We start from the raw sequence: 17657 nt of genomic DNA, 5'->3' as shown, positions 1-17657 counted from the left end.
ATATCCCCCCCCCCCTTTTTTTTTCGGAGCTAAGGACCAGGGCCTTGCGCTTGCTAGGCAAGCGCTCTACCACTGAGCTAAGTCCCCAACCCCATTTTCCCCCCTTTTAAGAAGGAGTGGGAGCATCTGCATTTTGGTCATCCTTCTTGAGCTTCCTATGGTCTGTGGATTGCATCTTGGGTAATTTGAGCTTTTGGGCTAATATCCACGTATCAGTGAGTGTATACCAAGTGTGTTTTTCTGTGATTGGGTTACCTCACTCAGGATGATATTTTCTAGTTCATTTCGTCTATAAATTTCATGAAGTCATTGTTTTTGATAACTGAGTAGTACTCCATTGTGTAGATGTATCACATTTTTTGAATCCATTCCTCTGTTGAAGGGCATCTGGGTTCTTTCCAGCTTCTGGCTATTAAAATAAGGCTGTTATGAACATAGTGGAGCATGTGTCTTTGTTGTATGTTGGATCATCTTTTGGGTATATGTACACGAGAAGTAAAGCTGGGTCCTCAGGTAGTGCAATGTTCAATTTTCTGAGGAACCTCCAGACTGAGTGGAGTGTTTGTACCAATCTGCAATCCCACCAACAATGGAGGAGTGTTCCTCTTTCTCCACATCCTCACCAGCATCTGCTCTCATCGGAGTTTTTTTTTTATCTTAGCCATTCTCACTGGTGTGAGGTGGAATCTCAGGGTTGTTTTGATTTGCGTTTCCCTGATGACTAAAGATGTTGAACGTTTCTTTAGGTGCTTCTCAGCCATTCGATAGTCCTCAGCTGAGAATGTTTTGTTTAACTCTGTACCCCATTTTTTAATAGGGTTATTTGTCTCCATGCAGTCTAACTTCTTGAGTTCTTTGGATATTTTGGATATTAGCCTTCTATCAGATGTAGGATTGGTAAAGATCTTTTCCCAATCAGTTGGTTGTCGTTTTGTCCTTAATGGCAGTGTCCTTTGCCTTACAGAAGCTTTGCAATTTTATAAGGTCCCATTTGTTGATTCTTGATCTTAGAGCATAAGCCATTGGTGTTTTGTTCAGGAAATTTTCTCCAGTGCCCATGTGTTTGAAATGCTTCCCCACTTTTTCTTCTATTAGTTTGAGTGTATTTGGTTTGATGTGGATGTCCTTGATCCTCTTGGATTTAAGCTTTGTACAGGGTGATAACAATGGATCGATTTGCATCCTTGTAGATGCTGACCTCCAGTTGAACCAGCACCATTTGTTGAAAATGCTATCTTTCTTCCATTGGATGATTTTAGCTCCTTTATCAAAGATCAAGTGACCATAGGTGTGTGGGTTCATTTCTGGGTCTTTAATTCTGTTCCACTGATCTACCTGCCGGTCTCTGTGCCAATACCATACAGTTTTTAACACTATTGCTCTGTAATACTGCTTGAAGTCAGGGATGGTGATTTCCCCAGAAGTTCTTTTATTGTTGACTATAGTTTTTGCTATCCTGGGTTTTTTGTTATTTCAAATGAATTTGCAAATTGCTCTTTATCTCTATAAAGAATTGAGTTGGAATTTTGATGGGGATTGCATTGAATCTGTAGATTGCTTTTGGCAAAATGGCCATCTTTACTATATTAATCCTGCCAATCCATGAGTATGGAAGATCTTTCCATCTTCTGAGATCTTCCTCAATTTCTTTCTTCAAAGACTTGAAGTTCTTGTCATACAGATCTTTCACTTGCTTGGTTAGGCATTTGCTTTTATTTTTTAAATAGCATGTTTTGATAGTGAAACCTTAAAGTTAGTATAAAGCAGTTCAGATGCTATTGGGGTTAGTGTAGTCTCTATAGGTTAGAGACTGTCTTAGTTGGAGTTACTACTGCTGCAATGAAAAAGCATGACCAAAAGCAAATTGGAGATAAGGGGTTTATTGTCTGTCATTTCTAAATTACTGTTCCATGGAGGGAAGTCAGGACAGAACCCAGAAGCAGGGGTTGATGGAAAGGCCATGGGGAGTGCTGCTTACCAACTTATTCCTCATTGTTTGCTTTTGGGGGTTTTTGTTTGGTTGGTTTTGGGGTTTTGTTTGTTTGGTTGGTTTGGGTTTCTGTTTGTTTTTGGTTTTTGGTTTTTTTGTTTTGTTTTGTTTTGTTTTTTGGTTTTTTGGGGGGGTTTTTTGTTTTTGTTTTTGTTTTTTTTTTTTGAGACAGGGTCTCTGTATGTAGCCTTAACCACTCTGAAACTTGCTCTGTAGACCAGGCTGACCTCAAACTCACAGAGATCCGCCTGCCTCTGCCTCCCTATTGCTGGGATTTAAGGAATGCACCACCAATTGCCTGGCTCAGCCTGCTTTCTTATAGAACCTAGAACCACCATCCCACATCAATCACTAAGAAATTGCCCTACAGGCTTGTGCATAGTGCAGTTTTTAGAGGCATGTTTTCAGTTGCGGTTCCTTCCTCTCTGCTAACTATAGTGTGTCAAGTGTATATAAACTTAACCAGAGTAGGGGTGCAGTTGCCACTGCACTGTCTTTATCTCAAATATCAGCTACAAGTTTAGGGGTCTAGACAACACCAGACTGCAAATTCAGGAGTTCCCACAATCTGCTTTGGTTTGGTAATTCTTGAGAATGACTTTCAAAACCCAAGAAAATGCTACTTAGAATTACAGCTTGGGTATCTTGAATGATATGACTGCTTTCCACTAATATTTTAAAGAAGTTTTGAGTTTGAAATTATTGTAGATTTCATAGGAAGTTTCAGAATTAGTACATAGAGTCCCTTGAGACCTTTACCAAGCTTATGACAATGCACCTTAACAAAGTCAGGAATTTAACACTGGTATATGTTAGGTAGACACTTAGCTTTTCATCATTTTGCACATGTGCTCAATTTTGCATGTGCTTAGGTTTTTACAATTTGATCTAATGTAAAGATTTGTTTAAGCTACCATAACTACCTCCCTCTGTGTCAAATTCTGTTATAGTTATGACTGAGTCCAGAAAGCACGTGGTAAGATTTCCAGGTTCTTGTATTCTAAAACAAAGAATTGGGCCAAGGACACATGGATAGTTACAGAAAAAAAAAGTTTATTAAGAAAGAGAAGGGGAAGGCTTCTTCTGAGAGTAGAAGTGAGCTAAAGATCTGGGATGGGTCCAACACTTAAAAGCACTTTAGAGGTCATTTAACAAAGTACCACCTTAACCCACATCAGGGTATCAGGGCAAATGGAATCTTACAATGGGGATCTTTTGTGATTGACTTAAAAAGTTCACTAAGCATCATGCCCTAGATCCATTAAAATTGTCCATTCGTGTATTGTCTATCCTTCCCTTTTACTTTGCTTATTTAGGAATTTCCGTGCTGTAAATGTACCAGTTTGTCTAAACACTGACCTGTTGAGGTACATTTCTGTTCTCTTAGTTTTGGATATTGGTAGTATGGAGATTTGTGTTTTTATGTGATTATGTTTCCGTTTCTCTGGAATTAGCATCAAGAGTACAATTGCTAGGGTACATTTTATTTAGAACAACAGTGCCATTTACTTTGCCAGTGGCAACATGAGGACACAGGTATTTTCTTACAGCTTGTTTATTCTCTTTGCAGCGTGTAAATGTGAAGGAACACATTTTAAAACATTTATTTATTTAATAAATATAGTAGTGTTCTGTCTACATGTACAGCTGCATGCCAGAAGAGGGCATCAGATTCCTTTGTAAAGGGTTGTGAGCCACTATGTAGTTGCTGGAAATTGAACCCAGGACCTCTTGGAACAGCAACCATTGCTCTTAACCACTGAGGCATCTCACCAGCCCAAGAGTAACAAATTTAAGAGACAACTCTGTGGGCTGAAGAGATGGCTCAGTGGTTCAGAGGACTGGCTGATCTTGCAGTGGTCCCAGGTTCAATTCCCAGCACCTCATGACAGCTGACAGCCATGTGTAACTCCAGTTCTAGGGGACCTGTTGCCTACTTCTGACTTCCACAGGCACCAGCCATGCATGGTATATATAAAGTGCAAGTAAAGTAAAAGCTCCATGCGCTGAAAGTTGCTTTCTTATTGGTCACAGCCACTCAGGAGAACAAACTCAAGGGTAGGTAGTTTGCTCTGGAAGAGATTAATGGCTGAAGAATGGAATAGGTCATTTTTTAAAGTTCATTTTATTATTTTATGAGTGTTTGCCTGCATATATGTCTGTGCAATCAGATTCCCTGGAACCAGATGTGAGCTGTCATATTGGTGCTGGAAACTGATATTTGTACTGACTAATAGTATGTTCCCTATTCAACAATTCCTTGTCTCCCATAGTCTTTAGTATTTCTTCTAGAACTGTTCCAAATCTTATGACTTTAAATGATCCTATTGTTCAGAAGCATGTTATCTGATGGAGCTGACATGGTCAGAAAGGTAAAAGTTAAAAAGCAAAGTAGGTGTGATTTGCTTTGCACTAGCATACACCCTTCCTTCCCTCCTCCTTTCCTTTTTTTTTTTTTTTAATGTGTTTTGAGACAGAATCAAACTATGTAGCCTTGGCAGACCTGGAACTCACTATGTAGATCAGTCTGGCTTTGACCTCACAGAGATGCTCTTGCTGTTGTCTCCCAAGAGTTTAAAAAGTATGGGCTACTGCGCCTGATGTACTGTGTTTTTAAAAGGTTGTATCTTTAAAAGCATATGTGTGTGCGCTCGTGCACCTGAGAGAGAGAGAGAGAGAGAGAGAGAGAGAGAGAGAGAGAGAGAGAGAGTGTGTGTGTGAGACACATGCTATGTATATGGGTGCCCATGAAGGCTAGAAAGGATGTAGACTCACTATCTAGAGTTACAGGCTGTTGTGAGCTGCTTGATGTGGCTGTTGGCAACTGAATTTAGGTCCACTGAAAGAACAGTGCTTTTTCTGCTGAAAAAGTGCTCTTAACTGCTAGATCACCTCTCTAGTCTGATTTTATTTTATTTTTTAATTACATATATATGTGTCTTGAGTGTGGTTTTGCAAAGATGAGTGCAGTTGTCTGTGGAGGCCAGAGACATGTGAAATCCATGGAAATGCAATTAGAGGCAGTGGTGACCCACCACACATGGATATAGGAGGCAAACTCTAGTCTTCTGAAAGAGCAGTGCTCACTCTTAACCTCTGAGCCATCTCTCCAGCCCTCAAGTCTACCTTCTTAACCATTTTTTAATTTTGAAAACATATGTCATCTATGTGTGTGTTTATGTATGTGTCTAGACATGTGGAGCCTAGTGGTCATGTCAGGAGTCTTCCTCCATCACTGTTCACCTTACTTCTTCTCTCACTGAACCTGTAGCTCATTGATCCAGCAAGACTAACTTACTGAGCTCCAGGGATCTTTTTGTCTTTGCCTTCCTGGTACTAACTAGAATCACAGGAGCATCACCACAGGCTGAGCTTTTATGTGGATGTGGGGACTACAGACTCAAGTCTTTATGCTTGCTTAGCACGTACTTTGCTGACTGGGCCATCTCCCCGTTGCCTTCCTAACCATTTTTAAGTATGCAGTAAAGGGTTTAAATAAATCTACAGTTGATCCAGGCGTTTCATTCATGTGTCTCACCACTCAGAAGTCAGGAAGATTTTGAGTTGTGGCCAGCCTGGGCTTTATACCAAGAATCTGTTTCTATACAAAATCACCCATAGTGATATACATCCATTATTACTTTCCATCTCTATAGGTTTTTGGTCTTCAAAACTCAAGTGTTAATCTCATTACAAAGTAACTCCTGTTTCTTCCTGTTCTTGCCATTCTTACATTTTTGGTTGTGAGCCTAGCCTTTAACAGCTGAGCCATCTCTCCAGCCCCCATTCTTGCCATTCTTAATCACTAACAACCACGGTTAAACTGCCTGCCTATGATACTGACCTTTCTAAGTAATTCATGTGCAGGAATTACACAGTGTTTATCTTTTTGTGATTGGCTTATATCACTTGGCAGTGTCTCTTTGTTAGTATACTGCAGTTTTCCATTCCTCCTTCCTTTCCCCTTGTATATAATAAGTTCCTGTATGCCACAGTGTGTATGTGAAGGTCAGAGGAGGTCAGAAGTTGATCCAGTTCATTCTCCTCTTCTATCATGGGAATCCCGGGGATTGAACTCACATGGTCAGGCTTTAGCATCCAGTGCTCCTACCCACTGAGCCATCCTGCTAGTCCCACTTTTTTACTTTTGAGACGGCATACAGTCCGTTGTATGTGTATACTGCATTTATCCTTTACCGAACTCTTGAGCTGCTTCTTCATTTTAGTTATGAATAGTATTGCTATGAACATGGGAATGCAGATTCCTGAGACTGTACTTAATTCTTTTGTTTTTGTTGTCGTTTGGTTTTTGAGACAGGGTTTCTCTGTGTAGCTTTGGTTACCCTCAATTTGCTTTTGTAGACCAGGCTGGCCTCATACTCAGATCTGCCTTTCTCTGCCTCCCAATTGGTGTTGGGATTAAGGCCTAGGCCACCACACCTGGCCTTTTTGGGTTTGTTCTTAGAAGTAGAATTGCTAGATCAGGGGTTGGGGATTTAGCTCAGTGGTAGAGCGCTTGCCTAGGGAGCACAAGGCCCTGGGTTCGGTCCCCAGCTCCAGAAAAAAAAAAAAAAAAAAAAAAAAGAATTGCTAGATCAAATAGTAATTCCACAGGACTTTGTTCTTTAGTTTGTTTTTGAAGAATCTGCTGTACTATTTCCACTATATGTACGTCCATTTTACTTTTCACTAACAGTTTACAAGGAAACCAGTTTATTCCTTACTGTGTGCCTGGTATAGGGGTACATGTGAGTATGCTTCTGGGTTTCTGGTTATGTGTGCCATGGTGTGTATGTGGTTGTTAGAAGACTACTTTTTGCCCTTTCAACTTGCATTGTTTCTATGTATTAAACTCAAGTTGACAAGTTTCTCTGACAGGCACCTTCTTGAAGCCATCTAACTGGCTTATCGGTTCCGATTTCTCTGTATCTTTAGCAGTACTTATTTGTGGTTTTGTTGTTACTGTTATGTTCTGATTTGTTTGCTTGTTTTTGTAGTAACCATCTTAATGTATATTTGTGATAGGTGAACAAAACTTTTAGCTGAGATCAAAGACCTGCTGAACCATTCACAGACCTATAGGCACTTTCTAAATCCTTTATCCTTCAAGAAATTAAAATTCACCTGCTCATGTGTGGGCTTTGCTTCTGAGAGTCCCACATGCCAAAGCACAGATGCTTAGATCTCTTTGAAAAAGTGTTATTGCATATAACCTATATAAAGCATATATACATTATGCATGCATAATACAAGTATGCATTCTGCATACTTGAAATCCTCTCAGGCCTACTTAAAGTGACAGTTCACAACAGAAAGGCTATGTGAAGAACTGAGCTGTGCTGTTGAAAGAGTAAAGACAAGGAAATGCCATTCACAGTCAAGTCAGATGTTATTCCCTTCAGACATACTTGATCCCAGGCTGGCTGAATTTGCAGAGGTAGACTCCATGAATTTGAAATGCCCATTCTTTCTGGGATTTTTGTCATGCTGCCTTTTATAGCTTAACATTTCTGCTAAGCAGATGTTTAATATGGTTTTTATAACAAATAGTTTTTTCTTTATAACAAGTAACTTTTTCTTTTTACCCTGTTAGAAGATTGAGCCACACAACTGACAGTTTTATTTTTATTTTTGCTTCAAAATCTAGAACTAGACCAGGGGGCAAAAAACCTTTGCTAGAGCTGACAGAGATGGACACGGGCCTGTGGGGAGCACATACTCAGAAGCTTGCAACTGGCTGGCCTAGATCTGTCAAAACAATGTGTGGATGGTTCTGGCTTTGTACTCACTGTCTTATTTAGATGCTTCAGAGGAGTGATCCTGGGAACAAGTGGATTATAAGTATTATTTCAAAAATAATTGTCAAGACTGTTCAGGGAGGGAAAAAACCAAAAACACTAATGTTGAAAAGGTCTTTAATCTTCTATGACTGCTGTTCAAGGATTAATCTTTGGAGCAGAGGCTAATATTTTCTCAGGTTATTTTACAAAGGGCAATCTTTGATAGGAAGGTAAAATTTGAAATTAAATGCATTCTTTAGGTCTGATGTAAATATATACTGGATGGTTTTTTAAGCCCAGGATCAACCAAGCACAGACCCTCAGCTCCACCACGTGAGTGGGTGCTTTTGACAGTCAGTGGGATGAGTGCAGAGTGTTTCTCATTCTGTCAGCCCCGCTAGAATAATGCAGTGTGTGCCTTTTAAGGCACTCGTACATTTCTTTATTTGAATTATGTGAAAAGTTAGGCATATAGAACTGTCCTTGCTTTTGAACAGTGTAGGTAGGTATAGGAACATGAACTGACAGAGCTGTGGTAGTCTTCTACTCCTTTTTCTATCATTTTTTAGACTGTTGCAGATTTTGTGTCTGCTGTTAGAAAAGCAGACCTTTCAATAAAATATAAACAATTATGATAACAAGTATCTAATCTAAATGTTAAAGTCTTGTGTCAAATGTAATTTTTTCTAACAGATATGCACACATACATAATGTACTCGCATGTATGTATAGCCACATATATATGTATTCTTATCATTAATAATGTAAGAATGTATATAATATGTTATAAAATTAGATGCATTAACAAAAGTCTTTGGGGTTGGGGATTTAGCTCAGTGGTAGAGCGCTTGCCTAGGAAGCGCAAGGCCCTGGGTTTGGTCCCCAGCTCCGAAAAAAAAAACAAAAAACAAACAAACAAAAAAAAAAACAAAAGTCTTTGTTAAGTGTTAACTTGTTAACGTTACTTCACAATCCTGGTTCATGATTTATTTGTAGTAAAAGTGATAACAGAAGCATCACTAAATGGGAGTTGGCAGGCTTTGTACCAAGTGCCTTCCATGTGTACATTGTCTCAGTTATTGTTGTCAGCAGTGCTGTGGGATAAGAAATAGTTTTGTCTCACTTTGCTGGTCCAGGATCTTCTGTCCATTTCAGTGACACAGGGCTGAATGGAAGAACAAACAAGAAGAGTGGCTGTTAGTTTGAGGAAAGAGTGGTTAGGAGAGTGGAGGGACTGGAGGCAAGCAGTAGGATTAGAGAACAGCAACAGTGCTCACTCTGTTAGAAGCATGGATCTCAATTGTCTTGGTCAGCACAGACCTCTGAGGCCCGCCCCCCCCCCCTTGTCATTTTTAGCTGGAAGAATTTACTTAGGGAATAGATGGATAACTGGATTTCTGTAAGATCGGGGCTTGGGCAGTTGATAAAGGAAGAAGGTGGACAGGGAAGTGGAGAGTGTGTAGACAAGACTGTTTAGAGCTTGCTAGAGGCTGGGTGGCTGTGGAGGAAGGGTTGAATAGAGTGGTTGAAGCTGGTTTTCCATGAAGAGCCCATCCTTCCCAACAAATGGTACTGAACCAACTAAGAGCCATATATACCAAGTGTTCTTGACTTTGACCTACCATGGAAGATTTCATATACACAAATAAGCATAGGCCTAAGATGAAAGACGTAAGACTAGAAAACCACAATAAGAGGGAAAATTTTAGTGATCTTGGAACTAGGCCAAAAATAATCGAAGGGGTTTGTCACAGTAAAAATCTTTGATATTTGGAGCACAGCATTATTTAGCAAGGTGTGCCAAGACTTAATAGTGGAGAAGACACTCATTGAAAAGTCATGTGTTGACAAGAATGGAAATTGTCTGTAACTCTCCATTGCTAGTGGGAAGGAGAAAGGAACATGTGCTTTGAACGACTGAGCAAAGCTTTTAAAACATATAATTGCATACAATTCACATGGCCTGCCCATTCCTAAGAATTTCTTTAGGACAAACCAAAGCATGTAGTCACATGAGGACTTGTGTACACATGCTCTTAACAGATTTATTGACAATCTGAGTGTCAATCTTAAGTCTTTGAATAAAGAAACTGTCCTATCTGTGCAATGAAATATTACTTGGCAATGAAAACTATTGATGTTCTCTACAGCATAAACAGACCTTAAAATAATAATTAAGCTTACTGAAAGAATATAGGCTAAAGGAAAGTGTTCTATATGTTTTATTGTGTTTAAATCTAGAAAATGTAAACTAGTCTTTTGTGTCAGAAAGCAGATATGCTTACAGGGAAAAAGAGCTAAGAAAGGCTTTAGGAAACTTGGCAGTCATGGAAATGTTCATTATCATGAATATGGTAATAATGTTAATGCATCAAACTATATGTGCAAAATCCATTAGTTTGTATTAGTTAATACTTCAAATCTTTGAACGACAGGCTGGTAGGATAGTTAGGAGTTAGAGAGAAAGAGGGGTGTGTGTGTGTGTGTGTGTGTGTGTGTGTGTGTGTGTGTGTGTGTGTGTGTGTGATACCTGCATTACCAAAACCAAACCTACCCAACATGGGTGACAGTTCACAAAAATTGGAAACTTGGAGTTGTTATCCTGGGGATAGTATAGGAGGAGAATATTCCATATCAGTCTTTGTCTTCTACCTTGCTTTGAGAAAGGGTTTCTTTTCTGCTGTGAACCCCTGACTATACCAGGAACTTCTAGGATTTTCCTGTCTCTGCCTTCCATCCCCTGCCTGCCAATCCCAAGAGCACTGGGATTACAGATACATACAGTATGCATCCAGCTTTTACTTGGGTACTTGTGGATACAAATTCAGATTCTTATGCTAATGGAACACGCCATTGAACTATTTCCTGAACCTCCACTTTTAAGTATAATCTTTATCTAATTTTCTATAAGTGGTTTGTTATCTTTACTGCCATCATTCTTTTCCTGTTAGATTTTTTTTTTCAGGTTCTTACATATGCTGTTGTATTTTGTTGGTAAGAACGTGTTATTTTTCTTGATAATGTGCCTATACACCAAACCAGAGTTAAAACTAAATAAATAAAGAGGCTAACTTTAGTTGACATTTTGGGGCAAAAAGTTCTTTTTTAAAGATATTCAAATACTGATTATATCCAATTATTTTTACATTTTTGTTCTCTTACTATACTTACTTTGGAGAATGGGAGTGTGTGCCATGGTGCTCATGTAGAAGTCATCTATTCCCTATGAAGTTGGTTTTCTCCTTTCACCAGATGGGATTAAGGAGATTAAATTTAGCTTGTTAGGCTTACTTGGCAAGAGCCTTTACCTGCTAAGCCATTATCTCAGCCCATTGAAGCTGAAATTCTGTATATGTGTGCTGGAAACAATTGTATTTTAGATATTTAGAATGTGCCACATTTGTTTCTGAATGTTGTCTTGGTGCTGACCTCCACACTTCACTGAGTGTGCAAATACAAGGGCTGCCCTCACAGACAGACACTCTTTGGGGACCTTTGTGTGGTGCCTCTAACCTTTAACTGTGAAAATTGAGGTTAGCAAATGCTGGGTCAGTTTTCACACTGAGAGTTTTACCTTCTTTTCGTTGATATGAATGTGACTGGTCTGGCTTTAGATTTATACTCCTCCTGCCTTTCCTTCCTGAGTCCTGAAATTACAGATATTCATTGCTGTTGAGTGATACTATTCCTGGAGATACATTAACAAACATCTCATTCCTGACCAAAGTAAGGATACTACTGAATTCCATCTTGGTGAACCAGAGAATTTATTGGGGTTATATACAGGACAAGTATGAGTGAGGAGACACACTTACAAGAGAAATGATTTAGAGATACCAGCATTACCAAAACCTACCCAGCATGGGTGACAGTTCACAAAAACTGGAAACTTAGAGTGGCAGTACACAACCAGCAGGCAGTTCAACAAGGGTCTCTTTGGGCAGCTCATCTTGTCTGAGAGTATGGTTCAGAAGTCCTTACTGCTTATAAATGAGTGGTGGTGGTGTAGATGAGGTGCCTAGTAGATCTTGTCAATTGCAGGAACTTCCTGAAACCTCCCAGTTGTTTACTTCCTGAGCACAAAGAGTTTCCCTGCAGAGTAGATTGCTTTACATCCTGTGCCTTAAGTATGCCTTCCCTCTGAGATGGAATGTTTTATTTCAAAAGAAATTGTTACACATTAGCCACTATGCCTGGCTATTTGTTTTGAAAAGATTAATACTATTTATACTTTAATGATGGTGCTCATTTCAAAAAAAAGTATTTAAGATTATAGACTCCAAGGAAAACTGGTGTCTTTCCTTTATCATGGGATATAACTACTCATTGGAATGAAAGAGTGGTTGTGGAAATATCTGCTGTCCGGGAAATATATTACAGATAGTCTATACCTTTTTGTCTCTAATTTTTTTCTTCTGTTAAATTACTGCTACTCACATATACACTCACGAACTTAAAGCCTAATTTGTCATGTACCTTGGTGGCTGGACAAATAATTCAGGCTAGAAATGGGCCAGAAACATCCTGCTGGCCATCCCTCTTAGTATTGAAAGGCACATTGAGGGAGAATTGTCAGTGAAAGTCGTACTCAAGTGTGTATCCTCTGTACAACAATACTGACCAGTCAGGCAAGATGAGCTCATTGTTGCAGGGCTATTGTGAGGGTAACAAACTGCTTTATGATTGAACTCATTGCCTGTTTTATGGTAGGGAGATCCTGTCTGCCACTGTAAAATTAATCAGAATCCTATGGCTGGGGTAATTCTAAGCCCTAATGAGGAAGCTCATAGTGTTGTTTTGCTAAATGGCATAATGTGCCTGTCAAATTGCCTTCTAAAGAACTGTTTGTGCCCATACACTAGTGATGATGAAACCTTTGGTCAGAGAAGCTTCTTTTTGCAGAAGTTACTAGTGAGAGACTCACAAATGGCTAACCTACAGAGAATAAATGACTGTTGAATTCCCAGTTACAACTATATTACAACCTCCAGAGCTCAGAGAATGTTGTGGAAGAAGGGATGAGAAAAGTGTAAGAGCCAGAGAAAGTAGGGGGACAGTATAGAGTGCTGACTCCTGACTGCTATGCTTTTAACTCACTGTTGTGAGTACCTGTCAACACTGAGCCATAGAAGGAGGAGGATTTGTACAGAATCAATGGTTCATGGAGATTCAGTGGTAATAGCTATTGGTAAGGTGTACATCTTTCTGTAACAAGCTGTCATTGTGCTGCTATAAACAGCCCTAATGTGATTCATTAGGTTAAAAAACCTCAAGGCACCAACCACAGATAAGAAAGTGTGAAAACACGAGAGGATAAGTCCCTCAAAACAGGCACAAGCACATCATGATGAACTGAAGGGAAGCCAAAGGCCAAGAGAGCAGTTTAAAAAGGCAAAGCACAGCACATAGCAGAACAGTGGTACCTATCCAAATAAACAAAGTGGCCCCTCTGTTTGCTTACAAGTAAAAGAATACCGAAAGAAGAAGTGTGTAATGGGGTTCTTGGATGCTTCTGAAGTAAGATGATTCACTTTCTTTCCTCTTCATATTTTAGTTCTGCTGGCCTCTGGTGTGTTTTTGTTTCTCCCCAAAGATTTGGAGTACACTGTTTCAGTATATGTGTAAGTGCCTACTAAGGCATTGTTCTGTACCCAGGTGGTGGATGTGTAATCCCAGTGAGTACCAGGACAGCCAGAGCTACACGGAGAAAGTTTGTCTTGAAAAACAAACAAAAACAACAAAATAAAAAAGAAAAGGCACTGTTGTTCTTTGGCACTGTTCTTTCAATTCTAGCCCTTTTGTGATATCTACTTCTTTGTAAAATTTCCTGGTCTCACCTGCCTTTTCCATTGGAGCCTTTACTGAATTAACACTGCTTTAAATTCCTTAGCTATTCCAAAATGTAGATCATGAATCTGGCTCTCATGATTGTGTTGTTTTTACAAGGTGTGTTTTTATTGCTACCTTTAGTATGGTTGACAAATTTTTGTTGAAAGAGGTATGTTTTATATGATAATAAAATACTAAGGTAAATAACTGGATATATTTGGCCACAAGTTCATGTCTACTAGTTGTGGGGATTTCTCTACTAGAGTGGGGATTTGTGTCGTTCTACTTAGGGTTTGTCTATGTTTACTGCTGTGGGCTACTGAATTTAACATTCATCATTGCCATGGTAACCAAAGGTTTCCATCTTTTTTCTTAGTAATCTTTGTTCCCTGTGTGTCTGCCTTTCTTTCTGTGCCTGTTCTCAGAATACCATTGTTTTTTAGCTTTCTCAATTGTATTCCATTGTTATTTGTATTTAGATTAATGTTGGTAGAAGAGGGTCGGGGAATTTTGTGATATTCTGGCTAAGCCTCAGATTTATGCAGAGTCTGTGTCTAGGAATGTAGTCATCACAGGACTAACACTCTTCCCCCTTTGTTTTTCCATGGTGTTAGTGGGTGTACAAGTGACTTAAACTTTCCTTAGGCTATTGTTGTGAGGTAGTGCAGCTCTCCTCATTTGTTTTTATGGTTCTTCTGTAGTTTTTAACTTTTTATTTTATGTTGTCCTATTTTACATGTGAGTTTGGTAAGTAACAAAATAATCTGTTCATTAATACTTTCTGTCATTTGGTACTTTCATACATAATATAATTACTGATATATTTGGGTTTACTTTTCTTTTCATGTGTCACACCTATTCAGTAATCTTGCTTTCTCCCCTTTTGATGTTTTTTATATTTAAATTCTGTTTTCCTTTGTACCAGTGTAGTGTATCTCTTGCTAGGCTAATGAAATTACTAGTCACCTGTCCCGAATTCAAGATGAAATAGTCTATGCATATAAAATACTGTATACATTAAGTTTTAATGGTAGCATAACTAGCAGTTTTCTATCTCTGGTAGTAGATTGTGGGTATGCCTATTCCTTTGGCCCTAAAAGATTAATGGATCATGCTAGTTTTGTTTTTCAAAGTATTTCCTTAAATTTTCCCCAGCCTAATCCAGGACTTTTACAACTATAACCTTTATTTTTCCTGTGTCACTTATCTTATATAGACCATGCTAAGTTAGGTAATTATTCAGGGTAAACTAAGCATATGTTAAGTGATAGAAAAAGTCTCTGTCATTTAAAAAAAAACCTACAAGTACTAGAAGAAACTGATTTTTAAATTTTGATTGAAAGGGAAGTATTTCAATACTTTAAATAAAGCTATGACAAAGAAACAGTAGTCATAATAGGATGTTTACTGAGAAAGGGATCCCAAAGGAATCAATTTTTTGTCTACCATGTGCGCTGGTACTCTCTGTTGCCGTGACAAATGTTCGACAGAAGCAGTTTAAGGGAAGAAATAATTATTGAGACCTGATTTTTAATGAAGACTGTAATCATTTTTGTTTTTCAAGACAAAATTTCTCTATGTAACAGCCCTTTCTGTTCTGAAACGCACTTTGTAAGCCATGCTGTGCTCAAACTCAAAGAGATCCTCCTGCCTCTGCCTTCCCAGTGCTGGGCTTAAAGGTGTGCACCACCACATCTGGCAACTATAATCATTATTACAGCCTATCGTGCATTCTCGTGTTCTGGTTCGTTTTCTCTCTCTCTCTCTCTCTCTCTCTCTCTCTCTCTCTCTCTCTCTCTCTCCCTCCCTCCCTCCCTCCCTCCCTCCCTCCCTCCCCCCCCTCTGTGTGTGTGTGTGTGTGTGTGTGTGTGTGTGTGTTTCTTTTTTTTTTTTTTTTTTTTTTTCGGAGCTGGGGACCGAACCCAGGGCCTTGTGCTCGCTAGGCAAGCGCTCTACCACTGAGCTAAATCCCCAACCCCGTGTGTGTGTTTCTTTTGGAATAAGTTTGGACTTTTTTGTTTTGTTTTTAGATTTATTATATATACAATGTTCTCCCTGCATGTATGCCTGTAGGCCAGAAGACGGCACTAGATCTCATTATAGATGCTTATAAGCCACCATGTGGTTGCTGGGAATTGAACTCAGAATCTCTGGAAGAGCAGACACTGCTCTTAACTTCTGAGCCATCTCTCCAGCCCCTGACACACCTGGCTTTTTATGTGGGTTCTGGATCAAACTCAAGTTTTCATGCTTTACCAAATGTACTGTCTCTTCTGTTTCTAGTTTAGCTCTCAATCGATTGCTTTGTGCAGTTTTACAAATCTTGTTTTCTGTCCTATGTGAGTTCCCTGAGAGTAAATTTGTATTTGGCCTCTATAATGTTGAGTACATAATGGATATTCCTATGATGCTTCTCTAAATAAATAGTTTGTAGTAGTTGCTATTAGAAACTAGTTTTCAGGGAATTTTCAATTTTGATGCATTTCAATTTTCAGTTGTACATAGTAAATAGAGATTTTTTAATTAGCTCCCCCTTTTCCTTCCTTTCTCCTCACTCCCAGTTTTTGAGATAGGCTCTCCCTGTGTATTCCGGGCTGGCCTAGAATTTGCTAGGTGTCCCAGGCCAACTCAGTTTGTGATCTTTGTAAGTGCTGGAGTCATAAGTGTTAGGCCACTATGCCTGGCTTTAGAATTGCCTTTAATGAAAGCTTGCAGATGTTTGTGACAGAAGGTACTTGAAAAAATGTTTATGAAATTGTGTTTTCCTAGGTATCTTTAAATTTTTCATGTTTAAGACTATAACATACAAGTATCTTTTTATTCAATAAAATCATAATAAAAATATTAATTGTAACCTGTGACACCCTCTATGCACCCACTCATTGTGTGGCTCTGGCTGACCTAGGACTTGCCATGTGGACTGGATTGGCCAGAAATTGGCAGTTTCTGCCTCTAGACCACTAGGAGCAAATAAAGGCATATACTACTTACACTTGACCTTTTTTTTTTTTCCAGTGTTGTTAATTTTAATTTTTTTTTTACAAAGTATCTTCATTTCTTGATTCCAATTTTTGTTTTACATTTTTAAAAATTAGAAAATGCTGATAAAAACTAAAAATTGGGGGCTGGAGCGATGGCTTAGTGGTTAAGAGCACTGACTGCTCTTCCAGAGGTCCTGAGTTCAATTTCCAGCAACCACATGGTGACTCACAACCATCTGTAATGAGATCTGATGCCCTCTTCTGGTGTGTCTGAAGACAGCGACAGTGTACTTATATATAATAATAAATAAATAAATCTTTAAAAAACTAAAAATGACTCTACCCCTTCCTACTGATAGAACATAAAATTGTAATATTTTGTGTGCTTTTGACCTTTCCTTATTTGTCTGTAAAAGGTGAGCTCCTAGCTAAGTTTCACTTCAGATTCTTATGCTTGCTTTTCAGCTTCTCCTAAGAGGACATCAGTGCCCCCAGGACGTGCTTGAGGGAGAGCAATGAAGGCAAGTATCCAAGTTTTAATGACTGTGAAAATAACTCAATGCCAAAAGCTTGGGCTACCTTATACAAAACGGAAGTTGGCAAGAGAAAGGAATAGAAAGAAATGTCTTTGTGGAGGACCCCTTTAAACATGTTGAATTTTAAAAAGCAATTTTCCACTTCATTTCTAATATTAATTCAAAGTAACTTGTTTTCTTAATGTGCACTTACCATGTCCTGTATGTTAAGCAAAACTGTGGTGGAAAATTAATTGTGGGAAATTCTAAGAATTGACTGAAATGATCAGAAATGTATGATGTGTTCATGGCTGTCTCTTGTTCTTGTCTCCCTATTTCATAATCTCTTCTGTCATGTCATTTTGCTCTTTTTCTTTTCCCATTTACTATAAGACTGTGACGCTTTAGAGATAATGAACAAAAGAAAAGCCAGATTCCTTTTCTAACAGAGTATATGTATATGCTTCTTATATATGTAAAGCCAGGGATATAAATGTAATTTTGAGTTTTTTCATAAACTAAGTTATTAGTTATTCTGGGATGCTATTTTAGAGAAGAAAAT

The 17657-nt window shown here is 38.7% G+C and overlaps 1 protein-coding gene across 6 annotated transcripts in view; it reads left to right on the top strand.

Moving 5' to 3' along the window:
* Tmcc1 (transmembrane and coiled-coil domain family 1) overlaps positions 1 to 17657 on the top strand; it is a 174982-nt gene that overhangs the window by 20258 nt on the left and 137067 nt on the right. For all 6 annotated transcript variants that reach the window (XM_087657614.1, XM_087657608.1, XM_087657615.1 and 3 more), the window contains 1 exon segment: positions 17046 to 17101. The gene's annotated coding sequence lies outside the window, so the exon portion shown is untranslated.

Source organism: Rattus norvegicus, chromosome 4 (assembly GCF_021556685.1).
Source record: "Rattus norvegicus strain SHRSP/BbbUtx chromosome 4, alternate assembly SHRSP_T2T, whole genome shotgun sequence".
NCBI classification, from domain to species: domain Eukaryota; kingdom Metazoa; phylum Chordata; class Mammalia; order Rodentia; family Muridae; genus Rattus; species Rattus norvegicus.
The sequence above is the reverse complement of the archived record's forward strand: the minus strand, read 5'-3'. Positions and strand labels throughout refer to the sequence as shown.